Here is a 19,654-nt window from a genome sequence, read left to right as displayed (position 1 = left end):
ACCATGGTGGGTGAAAATAAAATAGTGTGGAAACAGACAAGTTGTTTTAATAAGCTGAATATTGAATAATCGTTTAAGGCATGAGACAACTTTAGATTATAATTACACATGACTATATCTTGAACATAGGATTGAATATACTTATTTCGAATTTGTAATGACCAGTCACTTTACCACCAGAGATCAGAGGTCGAGTGTCATCTTACTACTCTGACTAGCTGTAGTACCTCGGGTTCAGTGTTAACCAGTTCGGGATTTAGTTTCCGTCATACTTTTCAGCGCTTCCATGAGTCATACGTGAAAATCGCACTTTCATTTTTATTTTATCGCACTTTCAATTACAGTTTATCGCATTTTGTAGCGTCTATTTTTTTATTTTCATAATGAGGTAGATGACGATAAAATGTAGTGAAACACAGATATATGACAAAATACAGAATATTTTAAATAAATATGAATAGAACAATTATAAATAAAGGAATAAGACATATAGTGGCGGGGGTGTAGCTTGACCGCGCCCACTTGTAGTTCGCGGCCACGTAGAGTCCCAGCCGACTAGTAGCTGGCCAGTCGCTCACATGCTTTAAGCGGTTAGTGTCGGCGGAGCATTTAAACTGCGCTCGGCACAAAAAGTACGAATTTTGCATTCGAAAAGGCAAATTTGCGTAAAAATATCATAAGAGTCCAGTCATCGCATCTATGTCGCATTTATCGCATTTGCGATTTTCACGCATCTCTAGTGATGGTTATGATATGGGAATGGTTAGGAAGTATATTTTGTAATCTTGATACTCTCGACCTCAGGAAAAACTGGAAGCTCTGTCGATCACAATCGCGAGAAGAGCATGGTGGATAGGAATATGCGACGAGGAGGAGCGAGGCAGGAGAAGCAATTCGCATGCCCCCGTCGGTTGCGGAGCCGCGTAGATTGACGGGTGAGGGGGGCACTTTATTACATTAGCGCGGGACGGAAGCCACGGACGAGGAAAGGAGATGGAATTCGTGGAGCAATAGAGCGGGGATGGGCCCATGCTCGTGCACTCGTCTTCGTGTCCGCAGGTCATTACCTCCCCCAGAAAGCATCCGCCCACGTGGCAATCACTTTTGAATCATAGATGTAAAGCATGGGACGGGCCTTAAAATACGATCAAAACTGATAACCTATCAGATATTTATAAAGAAGACAATAATATTTTTTCTTTTTTATAAATAACAGATATTTATAAAAAAGAAAACTTGTTTTACTAATGAAATAAACTCAAATGATGTATTTTTTACACAATTTAATGACTAACTTACTATTTTTTAGATCTTTTTATTTCGCAGGATATTATTCAATATGACGATTGCTAAGAAAACGGTATGATTTAATGTTTTAATAATTTATTTTTAAATCGTTTAATTTTATTTCAGCTATTCACTATTCCATGAATGAGCAAATATTAATTCATGAAAATTTAATCAATGCCTTCGATTGAAATGACGGTTATATCAAAAATAAGTCTGTTATTGTAAAAATTGTGTCCCCATATGAGCATAACGACTTCAGAGCGTAAAGACAACATTTATTCTCCTTTGCTGGGTGATCCTTCAGGGCCTCCTTACCACTACCGTACCTCGCATGCATAATGTATATTGCAGGATAGGTCTTCAGTAAAAGGAGAGAAAGGTTAAGTGTATATTCTGGAGAAGATACCCAGAGCAAGCAGTTCTAATGATAGTGAGTACCTACATTCAATAAATAAATAGTGGAGTGTATATTTTAGACACGCTTCTTTTCCAGGTATAAGCTTGAATTACAGTGATCAGAATGCATCTTTACGTTTTTTATATAAAAATAATATTAAATATTATATTTATCAAAAAATAGTGTATTAAATGATAGTGGAAAAATCCCATAATCAGAGAAAATTCCCATTTATTCAAAGAAAACTCCACAGTTACGACCACCAGTAATTCTTATTTAGCCACTAGAAAACTTTCCAATAATTTATCAAGCAAGCTATGTAAAAGTAACCGACAGGAACTTGGTATTTTGAAAACGAATAATCTAGAAGTCATAACTTGCAGGCTGTTTTTGACGAGCATGCAAATTCCTAAAACTTGTTTCCGTGTGCTGCGGCGTCATAGCAGAAAAAATGACCGCTGAGGAAACGTTGACGCTTCAAAGACGTCGCCCCATATATTTCTTCGTCCTCATGCGCTCCCTCTCGAAATGGAACAGAAGACGGCCATGAGAAACGGAAATCGAGAGAGGCCATCACGAAGAAAAATAGTTTTCATCCCGAGCATAAAACACGAGCATAAACACCACGCCACACGTTTCCCGCAGAGAAGAAGAGCACATACACACACATTGGGGGATGACATTTCCTCTCAGCCTCTTCACGGCACGACGCAAAAACCTTTCGAGGGCGAAAAACCAGTGCGGCGAGGCGTGAGGAGGCTCGGCGTGGTAAAGGGCGGAAGCGACCATTGGTGTCGGGGGAAGGGCGTGGAAAAAGACGCGAACGGCCCTTTTGTGTGGATAAGATGGCCAACCGCTCGGATAACCACAAAGAAAGGGCCAGACGGAAATGCGGGAATGGGGTAAAAAGAGGGATAACTTGGCATGAGAGCGTCTGACAAGAACAGTGAATGGGCGAGAATGACGGAGAGGGTAAACAACGCGATGATTGCCTCGAAGGAAAGCGTAGCTATGATACCCGCCGTTGCAAAAAGCTTTCAGTAACTAAAGCTACGTTTCCATGTTAAAAAAAATTAAGCTACGTTTTCAAGGAATTTAATGGTAAACAGGTAATTTCTTAAAATCATTTTTTATTTGTTTTGACGGCACTCAAAAATCCGCTTATAGAAACGGGCGCTGAAAAAAGGCCATGTATTTGGCAGAAGCAAGTGTTTTGTCGGTAGCTTGTACCACAAAAAAGAATATAGGATTTATCCAAATATCTGAAACATGATTTTAATGGCAACTTATATAGATAGATACAATATATTTGAGAGAAATTTATGTTGTTTTGTTGGGACGAATACAAATATCTCTTCTCCTCTAAATTATGGAATTTTACGGACTGGCAAGAAGAAAAATTAAAACCTTTGACAGGAATACATGAGATCTGGTCAAATAAAGCAAAGCTAACTCCGATGTAAGAGGACCACGAATTCGACCAATTTACCATAAAACCAAAGAAAAAGAAACAGATGTATTAATGAAAAATTGTGACCGCAAAGAAAATGCCTAAGATGAGATTGTATTTTGGTGGCACTTGTGAAAATGGCAAATATTGTATCGTCACATTTCAATTAGGTAGGTAACATGCCTATAAGGTAGTAATTTAATCATTTTACCGAATAAAAATGGTAAATATGTTAAAATAACATGTAATTGCACTTTTCCAAAGTTGTATTAATGCGTACGACGCGTTTATGCGCAAAAAGCAATCATGTGGTACAAAAATTGTGGAATCTATCTTGTACCAGATGATGACTCTTTGAGCGGAAATGTGTCGTACAAACAATTTGGAAAAGTGCAATAACATTATATTTAAATGTGTTAAACTTACACTCTGTCACGCCTGATTCGGTTGTATTTAGTCCTTTATATGCATTTCAAGGATATTCCTAATGCGATAAAATGCACGAGAAGAAAGAGAAAACAAAGCTTTTATACACGTCACTCTTATGGCCACTAACCGGCGTCTTTAGCATCACTCGATAACAAGCAAAAGTAGGGATAAGAATAAGAGGGGAAAGATCCGGCGAATAAATCAACGAGGACGGCGAAACGATAGAAAAAAAACGTTGCCACAAAACCGCGGACGAAAAGAATTAGGGTCAGAATAAAAGAGGCTGGAAACGGTAAATGGTTACGAGTGATGGGAAGGGGTACCAGGACTGCTAGTAGGTTTTGGATGGAAAAAAATATATATACATCACTCTTTTCCTCCTTACTAACCCATACGATCCCTCACACCCTTGGTAAGGCCACACTTGCTTCCCACGGTAGAGATCCGACCTCTCCCTCCTCCTCCTCCTCCACACTCAGGACGAGCGTTCCTCCGTCTCTTTTCCCAATATACATATATATATTCACACCCCTCTCGCCATTTTCGAGTGTGAGGCATAAATCAGAACGGAGAAGACAGCGCTACCGCGAGACGAGTGGAGGGTAAAAGAGAAACGGCGGAAGGATGAGGGCAAAATGGGGTGAAGCCTTGCGCGCCTCGGAGACAAAATGTCCGAAAGGAGATATTAGTATCGCAACGAATTCAAATATCTCACGGAAAGCGGAGGAGAAAGAGAGAGAGAGGGTTATATCCAGGAGGAAAACGAGGCACCTCGGGGTAGAGTGACTGCACCCCTCAACCCGAGACAGCGATATCTCAGAGAGGGGAACGGGAGGAAAAAAATATGACAAAGTTCAGAAATCCCTCATGTGTCGAGTAGGTATGGGGGATGGGTTGGGGAGATGGTGGAGGAAACGAAGGTTGCACGAAGAAGGAAAGACTTTGAGGGGGGCTGGTGGTGGGGCGAAACAAATGAGTGGAGGCGAGGGAAGGGGTAGTGCAAGTGGCTACTGAGTGGGGATGGGGCCGAGGGAGAACAACGGTTGGGATCGAGTGTTGTTGAGGGGAAGCTAGTCAGTGAGGTGAGATTGTGTTCTGGTGGCAAAACAAATAGCGTTGGCTTCGGGTGCGAAGGGAGAAGATTGAGATGCTTGGCGATCATCAATTGCCCATCTCATCAAGGAAGATGACAGACACTCCCAGTAACACGATAGGTTTCCGCTCAAATCCAGATTCTTCAAGCCAAAGTAAATAAAAGCTACATTAGATTCTAACAACGTCAAATCGACAGTTAAAGCTAGAAATTGAATGTGTTAGGAAATATATTTCAGAAAAAAATGTTGCAAAACGAGACAGTGAATGTAAGGATTCGTAAGTCTAAAATTTGATTACAAACAAAGACAAATCATTGAGAGAATTCTAAATTATCATTAGTTCATGTAGCATTATATTGATTTTGTTGAAACGTTAATGTACGGCTTCTTATTGGCTCAATATAATAGGAACATTTAAATCGAGTAAATAAACTGAAGTAGCATCTATCCTCAGCATCAATTTTGACTTTGAGTCAATTCATTTACTCAATTTATTGAAAATAAGCTCAATGAGAATTAGAAAAAAGCTATGTAAAAATTTTATCTTACTTAGCTTCAAAATAAAGTTAACTAAACGAATAAGGGAAAGAGAAGGCATATTCACATTCCCTCATTCTTTTCCTTATAATTCATTCAATCCACTCTTACACCAATACCTTCCGTTTTTCCTTTCCCTTTAAGCTGCACCCTCCGACAGGCATTCTCTGATTTTCCGGCGCGAACTATGGGCTGCATTTAATATCCAACGGTGCTGAGAGGCCTTCCTTTAAGTCCTCTAAAAGAGGGTTGTGCAAAGAGCAGGAAATGTAAGTCTTGTGGAATCGATCCTGTAATAACGGGAAGAAATTTAAAAAAAACAATTTCCTAGACATTTTCTCATATAATGAACCAAGAATAACCTAACAATAGTAATTCAGTCATATCTGTAGAATTACAAATATTTTGAATAAGAGGTATTATATTTATTCGAATTCAATTCTCTAAAAATATACAAACTTGAATATTAATTAATTAAATTAAAATTATTTTACAAACTAGATTTTTAAAACCATGGATGGAACAGTGAGATAATGGTGAAACATACGTAATAATTCCCAAAATTAATATGCTATGTAAAATTTATAGTCCATACAAAGAAATAACTGCAACTTAATAAACATAATTTAATTAAATAAACAAAATAATAACAGTCTGAAATAAATATTTTCATTTTGCTCTTGGAAAAAAATTAAAGGAACTCGCATGAAAATATTTTATCTAAATAATTTATGAGCTAATTTAATGTCGGGCATAACGTTCCACCCGGAGAAAAATGGCACAGGCGAGCCAATTCGGCATTGCCACCATATCCTCCATTCACGAACGTCGCTCGCTCTACGCGAAAGTCAAAGTTGCGCTGCTGACAGGCAGCAAGCAGCCTTTGGCTACAAAGTGACTGGGGTGAATGAGGCGCCCAGAGGAGCTCGCAAATCTGTTCCCTCATCTCTTTGAAGTGGCCACAAAACATCTCCACCATCGAGAACCATAAAGGATGGTAACTCGAGGGGATATGTGCGCGATATGGAAGGGCCTCGGGGCAGAAGAGAGAAAGGATAAAAAGGAAAAGAGTGGAGAGAGGACGGCCCAGAGGACGAACACAAATAATCGACAGGCAAGATAAGAACAATCTCCGCGTCCGCCCGGCCGCTCTCCCTTCGACTCACGCGCCGTGAACAAACAGCGGCGTTAAAAAAAATTATAAAAATTTACAGTCCCCATTCCTCTTCACGAGTTGCAAATAAAAAGAAGAATCTGCGGAGAGGAGAGAAAGGAGAGTCCGAGGGGGAAAAGCACGATTGGGCAGACGGGATGAAAAAAAATGCTCGGCCTTTCAAGAGAGACAGGAGAGCCTGAGACTGCTCGAGCTCTGAGGGAGAGAGAGAGAGCCGGCGGAAAGGAATGATGATGCTCTCTGTGTGTGCAAACCCCCATCCCCTGTGCTCGCGAGAGGGGCCTTATCCTTCTCATCCAATCTCTCGGACCATCGGCCTTCTCATTCTCTCCGCTTTCCTCTTCATCACCAATGCCTCAGAGACCGTGAACGCGGCCCCTCGTCTCCCCCTTACAACTCCGGCCAACCAACCGCTCGCCCTTGCTACTCTCTGCCTCGTTGGCCCGTCCCCCTAATCCACCCCGCCGGGGTGAGACCCACCCACCCAAGGGAGACCCACCCACCCATTTTACACATCTGCCCCGCAAATCACGCGCGCACACCAACGCAACGGGCCTGTCGAGACCAATGTCCATCACCCGAGTAGGAGGCAGCCAGCGCCATTGCCCGCCTCCACCCGTCCCCAATCCTATCATCTGCACGGGTCTGCTCCTTCTCTCGCAGGCCTGCTTCCTTTGGCTGAGCTTTTAATCCATTGATCTCTCCCAGTCCAATATCCTCCACCCTTGCTTAATGCTGGGAGAAGCATGATTCGCATGGTACCAGAGCACAGGGCAAGTTAAGACAACTTCAGAATGTTTGACCCTTCCCGCTTGCCTACTACTGGTGATAGCATGACTCAAAGTAACCAAATCTCAGAGAGATAAGTGTTAAATGTTAAGAGATGCCGGCTAAGATTAACAAGGCCAAGGGTCATGGTCAAAAGCGCAATTAATTGTAGATATATAAATTACATGGAGTATTTTAAGGAGCAATTGATGAAAATGTGCGATGCCTATGAAATAATGAATTTGCCAATTGCTAATATTCCCAATTTTGTAATCAACACCTGAAAAACTAAACCACTTATAGCCAAAATTAATTTACATGTTAACAATTTGCATCATGAATAACGAACGAAAGTTTAAAAGACTCGCTCGCTTATCAATTTTCAAGATGTGCCCATTTTCCGGGAAAAAAATACTTCGTCAATCCTCAAAATACCTCAATAAATAATTCTGAATAATCTGACCCGATTAATGGAATGTGCCTTAAGACGATGTATTACACCAGAAGTATTGCAATTTATAAGTCACCTAGATTTTTATCGATAAATTGAAGCCTAGTAAAACCGGCAAAATTTCAAAATCAAGCCACGCATAAAGGTGTACATCCCTGCAGCGTAAATTCATGAAGTTTCTAAAAGTTTTAATTCTTTACCATTTCGTAGGTTGGTAAATACATTCACCCCTTTTCCACGATTCCTTGGGCTAACTTGCAGGGGGCTCCGTAGATGTAGACACCATGTTCCGAAGTTAAACCTTCCAAGCGGACCGACCCCAGCCGCCCTGCATTCCTCCCCACTTTAACGTCTTCCTCCCCTGCGATCCATTTACCTACCCTAGTCTCGATCACTCACTCGCAACCATACTTTCACAACCCACCCCCTCTCGGCGTCTTTTCCACCCTTTAAACCTCTCCATCACCCCACCCTACACCCGATCGCAATTAAACATGGCCACTAATTAATGGCTGACATCTGAACCCGGGACTAGTCAACCTCGCCACCCCTGCAGCTTCCGAGCCCCATGGCTCCAGCACCCGAGACTTGCCCCTCACCCCACCCACCAGTCTGAACCCAACTCCTCCCCCGCGACCCTTCTCGCCACCCAGTTACACCCTCCGTAAACCTCCCCGTTTTCCCTCGCCATTGGCCAAAGGACATCGGACGCAAGACCCCTTCTCTCCTCAGTCCGGCCCCAACCTTCCAAATCCCATCCCTAGAGCAAGAAGCACTCTGCCATCCATCTCCTAGCCTTGTCTCACTCCACTGACATGAACCCTTTCCTCGACCGTGTGGCCACAAATCCCCTCCGGACGTTTACACCCGGAAAACTACTCACTACGGTAAACATCCCTGCTCTCTGTGACCTGATAAGGGGGGAGGGAGTTTCCAGTATTCTTTACTACACCCCAGAAATGTTGTTGAAGAATAACGACAGTTTGCATTCGTGGTCAGTAGATATCGCCGCTGGAAGATAAAATACTACTTGAATCCGGCTACAAATGGCGCCTAGAGTTTATATTGAAATTATGGAACCATTTAGGACATTACTTAACTTTTAGAACTAAGAAAAACCCGTTTTATCTCCGCTTTGTTTTACTGAGAAAAGTTTGAGGAAAGGGAATAATCCCGTATAGTCTTTAGAAAATTAGAATGCATTTCTTTAAAACTGGTTCCATTAAATGCCTAATAAAGAATGCCCAAAATATGACGAAATTAACTTCATAGAATTTTTTCCAGAGTATATATTGCCCCCTCCTCTGTTTGAGAGATACCTTATGAATACATTTCTTAAAACAACCTCATCCGACCTAAAATGGATGTTGTGTAGTCGAGTACGATAAAATAAATTATAATTAATTTTTCTCCATCGCAGTGCATTAAAAATTACAATTAACCTCACCTTCAAAGCTATCTGAAAATATACTCAGTAAGATTTTGAGTACATAATTATAGTGGCCAAATCGTTAAAAATAAAATTCTTCGGATAAATCCTTTTGATAGGTGTTACGAAAATAAGTAAATCACGTCCAAAAATATACTTCAATGCGGATGCACGATTCCTTGGCACGAGAAGCCGATCTGGCCAGCAGTTATTTTCGCTGGATATAAGTCTTTTGAGTAATAGTAGATACAGATTGAGTAAACCAGATTTCACGCTGATTTAAACCAATGTCCGCGGAAACGCGGCATCACTTGGGCGAACGGAGGGACTCCGACCGTTAAGGGAAACTTGGAAGGGGGTAAAGGGTGATCATTCCTCAAGCTTCTGCCTTGCTGCGCATTGTTTCCATAACCCTAAAGGGGTACACACACAGTGACCAATGTTAAGCCTTTGCCTCGATTTAAATCCCGGCGGAGGGTGGATATGCGAAGAGCGCGATGGGGATGGGAAGGGAACCGTGGAATTATGCAGATCAGGCCTCTCCGACATGCTGTGCGCTCATTCGTTCTGAAACCGGCAAACCGTGAAGTGAAACAATGGGACGCCGGGATAACTTTTTTTTCTCTCTTCCGCTTTGCTTTTATTTTTATTTTGGGAGCAACCATTTTAATCCCTCGGCCTGAGGTACTCCGCAAATACTTCATCTCCGAGCAAGGGAAACGTTCGCCATGGAGCACCGCTGAATGCCACTCGGGTTTAGACCGCTGACTCACGGGATCGTGAACCGTTTTCTTTTCACGAGAGTTAAATCACAAGAGTGTAGGACGTTAAATATAAAGGAATACCTATGGCATACACAGTACTGAATATAAAAGCGGCATTATAACTCGGGATTTTCGTTATTTCGTGGCCAGAGCAACTTCTTCCACTCCAATGCTGAAGAAAAACATTCATAATGATCTCGGAATATGAAAAAATGTAACGTTCCCAAAGGGGAACCAGAATGTTATATAAACATAAATAATACATCCAAGTTTCCCTGCTCATTACTCATTCCACATTCATTCTGCTTGAATTGACAGTCAAAAACAGTAAATATTGGTCATTTTTATTTTCCTCGTCTACATTTATTCCACCTTTTTATTGTTACTTATTTTATTAATTTGATCACATACAGCATCTCAGCCAATTTACAGTAAAACAGTTGCATGTAAAAAATGGATATGAGTAAGAATTTTAAAAAAATAAACCACTACAAAATATAAGAGACAAGAATACAAAAATACAAAAGTGTAAAATTCAACAAAAATACGAAAGGGGACAGATTTTTCTTATGCGCAATCGATTTTCCAAGCCTAAATGTTTAATTCTTATATTTTACATTCAGGAATGAGAGCTATGCCATAAGAGAGAGTGTGAGATTCAATTTTCCATTTTTAAATATGTAAATTTAACCCAATGATCGTCACCCCCATTTTTCATTTTCAATGGCTTGCTCATCCATATTGCACCTTTTCTCTATTTTCACTTTCGTTACTGCTGCATTATGCAATAACTTTCACAATAATTTTACGCCTTACTTCTGAAAGTCACCCGACGCATCTCAAAACCGTATCAAGGCCAGAATATTTAACTTCGGAATGAAATACATTTTCTTCGTCACACATTACGCGCAGGAAAATAGGACATCCGTCGTAAAGTGAGCCTTGAACTGAGGATCTATGATCGGATAGTAATAGATAGAAAGCGTTGAATTAATAACAAAACATCGCTTGGCATACTGAATTTTATCACGTGGTTTCCTCTAAATAATTACAAATTATCTCACCAATCTCTTTCAGTACTGCTGCTCCCTCTATAGTTTCTTCGCCACTTATAACGCGCAGAAAAATAGGACATCCGTGGTTGAGTGAGTCTTGAGCTTAGAAACTAAGATGGGACAGTAAAAGACTTAAAGCGTCGAATAAACAACAGAATTTTGCTTGGTATACTTAATTTTATCACGTGGTTTTCTCTAAACAAATACATATTTTCCCACTAATCTCTTTCACCACCGCTGCTCTCTCGATGGTAAGTACTGAAAGCGGCGCGAATGTGCCGCGGCCACTCCCAGATGATAAAAAAAATTAAGAGAAAAGAAAGAGAGGAGAGGTGAGTTCGACGAGCAGCGACGATGGGGGCGAGGATTGTGTGTGAAAGGGAGCTAAAGGCTAAGAGGAGAGAGGGATCGCTTTTCCGTCTCCTCGCCGTATTTCCGCGAAAAAGTCGAGACTTTCAAAGTCTTTCTCGCTCGGGAGGCCAGAGAGAGAGAGAGAGCGCGGAGGCCGGGGCCCACTCGTTCGTTGGCATAAGGGCCGCAGCGCGGGAGATACTTGTGGAAAGAGCACGGGGGCGCGTGGGTGGAGGAAAGTTCGCTTTAGGGAAAGAGAGAGAGAGAGGCATACACAGCGACATAGGCGAGCGATAAAAGGATCTCTGGCGTGAGACCCACCCCGAGGTCTGTTATGGGCTGAGACCACGCCCCTCACGGGCGGCCCTTGAGCAGCCAAGTGCGGTGCAAGACCCTATGACCCAACCTTCCCCTCCCCCCCAACACCACCGGAGCCGTTCTTGCCCTCGTAAAATGTCCTTCGCCCGCTCGCTCTACGCGCCCTGCAGTTCGTGATTACCTCATTGCTACGTTTCCATTTCTCTCCGTTCCACTTCCAGCTCTTACCGTCTTTCTCAACCCTCTCTCTCTCTCTCGACCTTAAAAACCTTAAACTTCCTCTTAAAAAACACTCCCTTTCTTCGTCCCCTTACCCTCTCTCACTCCTTGCAATTTCCGACCTCCGAGCGCCTTCCAACCTCTTCGCCTCCCAGCGCCTCTCACTACTCTCTCAGGCAACATGCCATGCGACCGCATTAAGAAAATATCTCCGTCTGACGCCCTCCACTCCTCAGCCCCGTTTCTACATTTTACTAAGTCCCGGCTCTTCCCTCAACTCCCATTCCTTTATTTCCATCGGTCCTAGTGTCATCAGTGTCACCTCACTATTCTTTATTCTGCAATAATAACACTCTCCCAACTATTTCGCATTCTCATCCTGCTCAGCCGGCCTAGGTCAACGTTCGCCCATCTAAGATGTTCACAGTACATATCAATGGAACTATGAGCAAAGGATTTTCTGCCACTCAAGATATTGATGTCAATCATATATAAGCCAATCATTATAATTTTATTCGAAATTGCCGAGACAGGAAGCGATTTATGAACCATGAGAGTACAATTTCACGGGCGTTTTCACGACAGGTAATGTTATTCCTAGCATAGAATGTCCTACTCTCCAATCATCTCAATAGTTTACGGCGAGATGCAGTAGAAGATTTTAATATACTAGATGAAACCAGCACCATTATGAATTCCTTTACTTCAATTTTCCAATTTTTACGCGTATTGAAACCACCGAGCCTTGAGTAGATGTCCTTCAAACGCGTATCAGTGAAGTGAAAGGGTAAAAATATCATTAATTTGAAGCAATCACTGATATGATAAACCAAAATGAACTCATTATCATTTCCTATCAAATATAGACAGCTAAAAACAGAAAATAATCTAACTGGAACATCCAAATACTTCAAATTACTCAAGTTTTAACCAAACCCGAATACCGTATGCACGTCTTTTTGCACAAATATGTGTCCTGCGAAATAAAGTTTCCAAAAGTGGTTTTGAGATTAAGATCGTATCCAGCGGAATGACGAAATTACTGGCTGTGAAGTACGCCATCAACGGTACAAATATAACACGCACCACCGACCGTAAAGAGCCCTGCGTTTTCATATTATTGGATGGGAATTTTCACCCCTTCTCCGTAGCAACGCTGCCCGTAGAGAAGGAAAGGCCCAAGGGTCGAGAGCTGCGCAAAAACCTTCGAGCGTGCAACCAGCCAGCGTGGGTGGCTGCAGAGCGGGTTCGGATGGGCCTTGGAAGGGATTATATAGCGAGGGAGAGGAAGAGGGTAGGAGATATAGGACAGGAGGAAATGGTGGCCGTGTGAGATGGAGGGGAAAGGGGGTGAGGGAGAGACGGGATGAAAAAGAATGGCCGAAAAGAAGAGGACGATGGAGCGAGGACTCCTGGGACACGAAAGAGGCAATGGATGGGTCATAGGAGAAAGTTGGTGAAAGGGGAGAGGCAAGTTCTAGGGATTTGTAGTAGATTTTATCATTCATTCAAAATCATGTTTGATCAATATTTTCAGGATGGATTTGAAGGAGCATCAAAATCGACAAGTTAAAGAAACCAATTTCATGATTTGCCATTATTTTTCCTTCTATAGCGCAGTTTTCGTATCAGAGTCATCAATACTTGTCGTTGAAATTCGTAGCTTGTAAATAAGAATTGGGAATTGCCGCTTTATATGGGATTTATCATCTATTTCCTCCTAAATTGGTACAATTATTTCAGGAATCTAATCATACTATTCCATCAGTATGGATTTGCGACGGAGAAGGTGGTTGAGCTAAAGGCAGGAGTTCGTGGATACATGAGACAGGGGTTGGAATCTAGGAAAGGGCGGGATGAGGAAGGAAGAAAAAGACGATGGAGGTGGAAGAAGAGGGCGATTGAGCAAGGACTTGGGAGGAATAGAGAGAGGGAAGAGAGGAGCGATAGAAGAAAGAGAATGGACCAAATGAAAGCCGCAGCTTATCCCGTGGAATTGCGAGGGTGGATGTCGGGGAGGAATTGGGAGGGGGCACAAAGTGAGGAGAGAGAGAGGGGGAGAGAAGAGGCATGGTTGGAAGAGGGCAATGGAAAGGATATAGCGGGCGCCCTCAGGAGAGGTTAAGTGCGGGAATGTTCGCTGAAGTAAAAGGTTAAGAGGTAGAGAGAGAGAGAGAGAGAGGGAGCGAATGTAAGGGAGAGAGATATGTGGAGAAAATGGAATGAGCAGGGCGTGGTGGAGGAGTAAGGGATGGTGGCGGCGAGGTTTTAGTCGCGTTTGGAGGGGAGGGAGAATTTAGAGGGGGGTGGAGGATGGTGGTATTTGAGAGAAAGAGAGCTCTGCCGCCGCCGTGGTGAGGGTCTCCTCCGCCCACCCCCTCCACAATCCCTCTCGAAAAACCCTCTCTGGACCCCTCGCCGCGAGGCCATCGGGTGAAGGCGAATGGGAAAATAAGAGAGGACGTTTGGGTACGGCGAGAAAGACAGAGGGAGAGAGAGAGGTAGAGGGAGGCTGGGTGGGGGGAGGAATAGAAGTGGTCCGTACGTTTTAAAACGAACGCTAAATATCCCGGCGTACATGCGACCGGGGGAGAGAGAGCGGAGGAAAAAAAATATAGCGTTTCATTTTTTTTACAAGGGCCGGTTTGTTTTTTCTTTCTCTCCGGCATTAGGCCGCTCTTAAAGGGTGTTCATTCCTTTTTACTTTCTTCCTCCATTTTCTTTTTTTCCATCCTCTTCTTTATCTCGGCGGTCGGCAATTTTCAGAGTCCATTAAGCGAGCTCATAATTATTTTAAAATCTCTCATGACCTATGGCATGTTTTAGTCGCACTCCCCCGCTCTGATATTAAATCCGTAATTAAGAATTATTTACGCAACACGGAGAATGAGGTCCGACTGATTTATATGCAAGCGACGGAAGCATTGGGGACCATTTGGGGAAAACATTAAGGTCTTCGAAGAGAAAAAAAAAAATTTTCTCCTCACCAATGCGTAGCAAAGTTCACTTAAGCATGCACTTTTTTACAATGGTCTGAATCAATAATCAAAAATGCACAAGGGTTAATAATAGCTATGAGCTAAGTCTTATCCAACCAGTCGTAGGATTGCTGAATGGTGATGATGGTAAATTAAAAACATGAAAAAACCGAAGCATCAGTAAAGTACCTAGATTAAAGGAATCCACATAATCTGCTAAAAGGTGGTACTGAATTAGAAGGGAAAAAGTCAGGAAGTTATGATGAAACGTAAAGAAGCTGTAAGCAAAAAATACCACGTAGTTCCTTCATTGAGTCTCCACGATATACGTACCGATTTGGAGATCAAATCATGGATTCTTTTTACAAAACCACTGTTTGATTAGCGAAGACTGATATTCAAGATGTTACAATAAATTTTTTATGTCGTTTGTGAATGACGAAGTGCTTGACATCGATGAAGAGAGGAAGTTTTAGATGAGGTTCGCAGGGTACAGAAGGCTCGGATGATGCGAGTAATGAAAGGGGAGGGAACGCTAAAACCAGTGCTATCGGGGAAATGCTAGATAACTGAGGGAGGGGAATAAAGAGTACAGGATTTATATATATTAGAGGAAATGAAGTAGGCCTCATTGTGAAAGGCCCAATATTGGAAGAGAGATAATAACAAATTACTCCGTTTAAGCCTGCCAAAATCTGTGGAATACTTTGATAATATATTTTGTGCCTGAATAGAATCTTTTACTTATGGAATTAGTTCATAAATTTCAATTGTGAAATAGAAGTAACGAAGAAAGGATAATCTTATCTACTTTTCACCTTTAAAATTCACATACTGTACATTTCAACTATTTTCTTAGGTTCATACGAACCAATTAGTTATTGGAGCCCATAACGCTAAATTCCTAAGTCTACGCATAAATGCTAATGTGTTGTTATATTAAAAAACCGTGATAAATGTATTTAAATGTGGAAATATGAGTTAATAATCATAAATTATTTAGACAAACATAATAATTTCCATTTAACATGGACAAACAACCAGAGAAAAGATAACTCGAAACGTTCAGTGAAAAAAATTAATATCGTATCTATTAAATAGTTAATGAGCTAACATACCATGAAAATAAGCGAAGTGATGCAAATATCTGAACTAGATTGCCCATTAATCGTTCTCACAAGCAAAATCAAATGATAATTCGCAATAATGGAAAAGATTTCCAGAGGAAAAATGTTGGCAAAAAGGTATCGATTTAACTCTGCGGCAGGATTTTGACCCGTAACCAATAACGTTTTTTTTTTACTACTACCTTCTTTTTGGAAACAATAACCATCTAATCAGCAGACTCCAGTAAAAACTACAAAAGAAATCACATTGAGGAAATGAATGGCACCATTAAAATGAAATAATTCTTCCTTTTAGGTGCGATCAGAACTCACCAACACATTGAAAGGTGCTCCCAGCTGTGGTTTTCCCTCCCGCGATATTTGATGAAAATGGAAACGAATAATGCTTTTATTTTATTTGGCAAGAGGACTCAGAACCCTAGAACAGAAAGGGAAGAGGAAAAGGGGAACGGAAGGCGTCAAATCGCTGAGGGGAGGGGGATAAGAAGTGGGTGTCGCAAAATGAAGGAAGAGGATGACGATGAAATTCTTTTTTTAAAGCGATGGCCACCTCAACCACCCGGATGACTTGAATCGTAACCGAGATGAAAAGGAGGAGAAAGGGAGGATTTTAGGAAGGGGGAGGGTTGGATGGGAGGGAGGAGAATGAAAAGGGAGGGATGTCGACCGATTAATTACAGGCGGCGAAACAAAAGACGAGAGGGGGTGGTCGCACGGGGGGTTGCGGGAGGGAAGACCGGAGGGGGGGGGCGTCATGGAAGGAGTAGGGTGACAGGGGAGCAGGGGGCAGGAAAAAGGGAGGCATTTTGTGGGGATGTGTTTTATTAGACTCAGATGACGCTGTCCTCTCGTCTCGGGGCCGACCCCGGGTCGAAGAAAGAAATTCCATGCCGCCTCCTCCTCCCGGAGAAGAAGGGAGGGTGCGGGAAGGCCGCCCCGGTAGGAGAGAATAATAAGGAAAAGCTTGGGGGTGGGAAATTAGTATGGCGGGGAAGGGGTAGAGGGAGTGGAGGAGGTGAGGACACATGGGGTAGGAGGTCGAAGGGGTTGGGAGGGGCGAGGATGAGATTTATATCGTGGAATGGGAGTGTTATTGGGGGCTGAGCCGCGTAAAATAACACCGGGCCTCGTAGAGAGAATGGGCGAGGGTTTGAAAAAGAATCAGGGGCCAGCTTAAAATGAGACCGAAATTCTGAGCCTCCGGTAAACGTGATGCGCATGGACACAGGCGCAAAGACTTCTATTCATCCATGGTACTTTTATGTGTGCTCTGAACAAGCGAAATATGAGAAATTGCAAATATAAAATGTTCACCAATACGACAACGCCCAATCTAAAAATCCTAGAGAAACAAAAATTCTTCAACCAAACCCCTACCCTTTCCAAACTGATGCTTGAGAGTAGTTACTACTTTTTTGAAGCTCGATGAATAAAATAATGCAACCAGAATGACGACAGAGACTGTGGCTTAAAAATCAGCCTCTCGTGGGTTCCTGCCATGAAATTATGCAAAAATAAAAAGCCAACACCCTCATCCCCTCTCATTTCACCTACTTCCCACCATGAGCTCTTATATATACCCTCCACGGATAAACTATCCTTATTCCATAAAGTAAAGTGATCAGCAACGGTCACGAAACGTCGTGCAACAAACCGAGTAAGCGAGTCACACCAAAAAAAAACATCACCAAAAGCAATAGTTAGTAGGTACGTATACATCTAATGCTCCGTAGCTAAATTCACTCTCAAAAATCATAATGTTTACATAAATTGACACTGTACGTAAGCTATGATTTTAGCTGAGTCATATAAAATATTGATATTCAGTAAATATAGCATTGCTATGAAGTAAATGTAATTCATGAAGTTAACTATTAGAAAAACATTACAGTCACATTGATTTTGATCAATAAAAACACGCTTCGAGCAACACGACAGAGCAATCCCACACTCAACAAAATCCGTGGATGCCGAGCAAGCGGGACTAGACCACGCAATCGATCTGAAGAAAGCAACACTCTGCACCAAAGTAAAAGGTTTTAAGCCTATTAAAGGTTTACCAGTAAACCCAATATATACAACGAAGCCACCAACTGACCCTTGCACCCACCTTCCTCTCCTTCTTCACAACCTGACGCAGTCATCAACCAACTATGAATAAAGAAGCACTTCCTCACAAAATTCCCTGGAAAATAAGACCAGCATTGGTTGGGAAACGTTGGGGCTACCCAAACGGCGACATGGAGACATATCCCGAAGGTTTTCAGCTAACACGACGAATGCACGCGAAAGTTTAAAGTAAGAAAATAACATATTTTGCTTACGGTTTCCATTGTACGCCTATTTTCCACCTGAACCACATGACTCCCTTCACTTACTCAATCTTTTTGACCCCGAGCCATCACCCCTCGCCCTGTCCACCTTCCCCTAGCAATATGCATAAAATCATGTCCCTTCCGAACCTATGCAAAGCACTCATATCCATTGAGAGAGAGAGGGGGCAAAGGGATGTCGCGTGGTTTCCAGGACAACCTGAGGGTCCAAGAAAGGCTCGCTCCCGGCCCTACAACCCCCCAAATATCCCCTGACTCTCCCTATCTTCTTCCAACAATCCGTCCCCACCTTGCCACTCCAAAACGCCCCAACAATCAAATATCCCTATGCCCATCGCTACCTTTCCCCATCAACATACACCCCATTTTCTCCACTGTATTCTCAATCCACGCTTGTGAGTGCATTCGTGCCTGACCTCACCCTTTATGTCCCATGATTCAGCGCGCTTCTCCTGCCATTATTCCCCGTTCCGCACCCAACGCCGCGTGTCCTCTCATTCTTATACCCGTATTCATGAAAAGGCCTTGAGACGATTCTCCTCATGCTGGACTCAAACCATTGAGGCGAGAACGGCGCGACGCCCACAGCCATACTGGGTGTAGAGGCGATATCGAGGAGAATCGGTGAATGGATGAAATTTCCAATTTCATTTAAAAATAAAAATTGATTGCTTGTGATTTTACGCAAATGAATATCTAACATCCCTACCGGTGTAATGTTTTAATTATAGCCAAACAAATTCCAACCAACGCCTACAATTGGCATTTTTCAAACCATCAAATGTATACAAAAAAAACCAATGAATTATAATTACCTTCTTCATGCAATTAAAAATAATTTATTGGATATCTATTTCGAGTTTAATACTTACATGAATGAAAATAAGAATAAAAAGTTATTATTTATATGAAAAAGAACTCAATAGTTTTATATGAATTTAACCACTGCCTGGACCAATTTTAACGATCTCAATACTGCAAGCATAAGTTACTCACTTACTGCATTATTGTGGCGTCCCATGTGCCGACCAGCAGATAGATTTTAAAATTAAAGGCAAAAAATTAATCAGGAGTATTAAAACAATTTCATCGGCGACTTCTTACATGAAGCACTTGGATATAGACAGGACCCTCCGGCTTCAAAGCAAATATAATTTCTGGTGGGAAAAGTCTTGGTGGAACAATTTACTGAATACGAAAAGAGAGAAATGGCCCGTGGCTACGATTACATAAAATTCACACGCCGAATCTAGGATGAAATCCACCCGCTGAGACTGACGTCACTAAGATTCAACCGTGGGGCATGCAGCAGGCGCCTTATGAAGTCCTCTTCGTCGTGGGCCCGGTAGGTTGGCAGGGGTGTACGTAGTTGAATACTACTTGTGTGGGGCCGAAAACACCGTGGGTTTGCGAGGGTTTGTGGAGTTAAGAAACAAAATAACCGCCATCTTGGAATTATTGCTGCGTGACATTTTATGGCCAGTTCAAAG

The 19,654-nt window shown here is 42.3% G+C and overlaps 1 long non-coding RNA gene across 1 annotated transcript in view; it reads right to left on the bottom strand.

Annotated features, from left to right (window-relative positions):
* Nucleotides 1–5,322: 5,322 nt before the first annotated feature.
* The window catches only part of LOC124174019, a 44,390-nt gene continuing 30,058 nt past the window's right edge, over nt 5,323–19,654 (bottom strand). The window contains exon 3 of the long non-coding RNA XR_006868837.1: nt 5,323–5,487. This is a non-coding gene — a long non-coding RNA (uncharacterized LOC124174019). The remainder of the gene's footprint in view (nt 5,488–19,654) is intronic.

The sequence above is a fragment of the Ischnura elegans genome, chromosome 2, assembly GCF_921293095.1.
Source record: "Ischnura elegans chromosome 2, ioIscEleg1.1, whole genome shotgun sequence".
NCBI classification, from domain to species: domain Eukaryota; kingdom Metazoa; phylum Arthropoda; class Insecta; order Odonata; family Coenagrionidae; genus Ischnura; species Ischnura elegans.
This window is presented reverse-complemented; position numbering and strand designations above follow the sequence as displayed.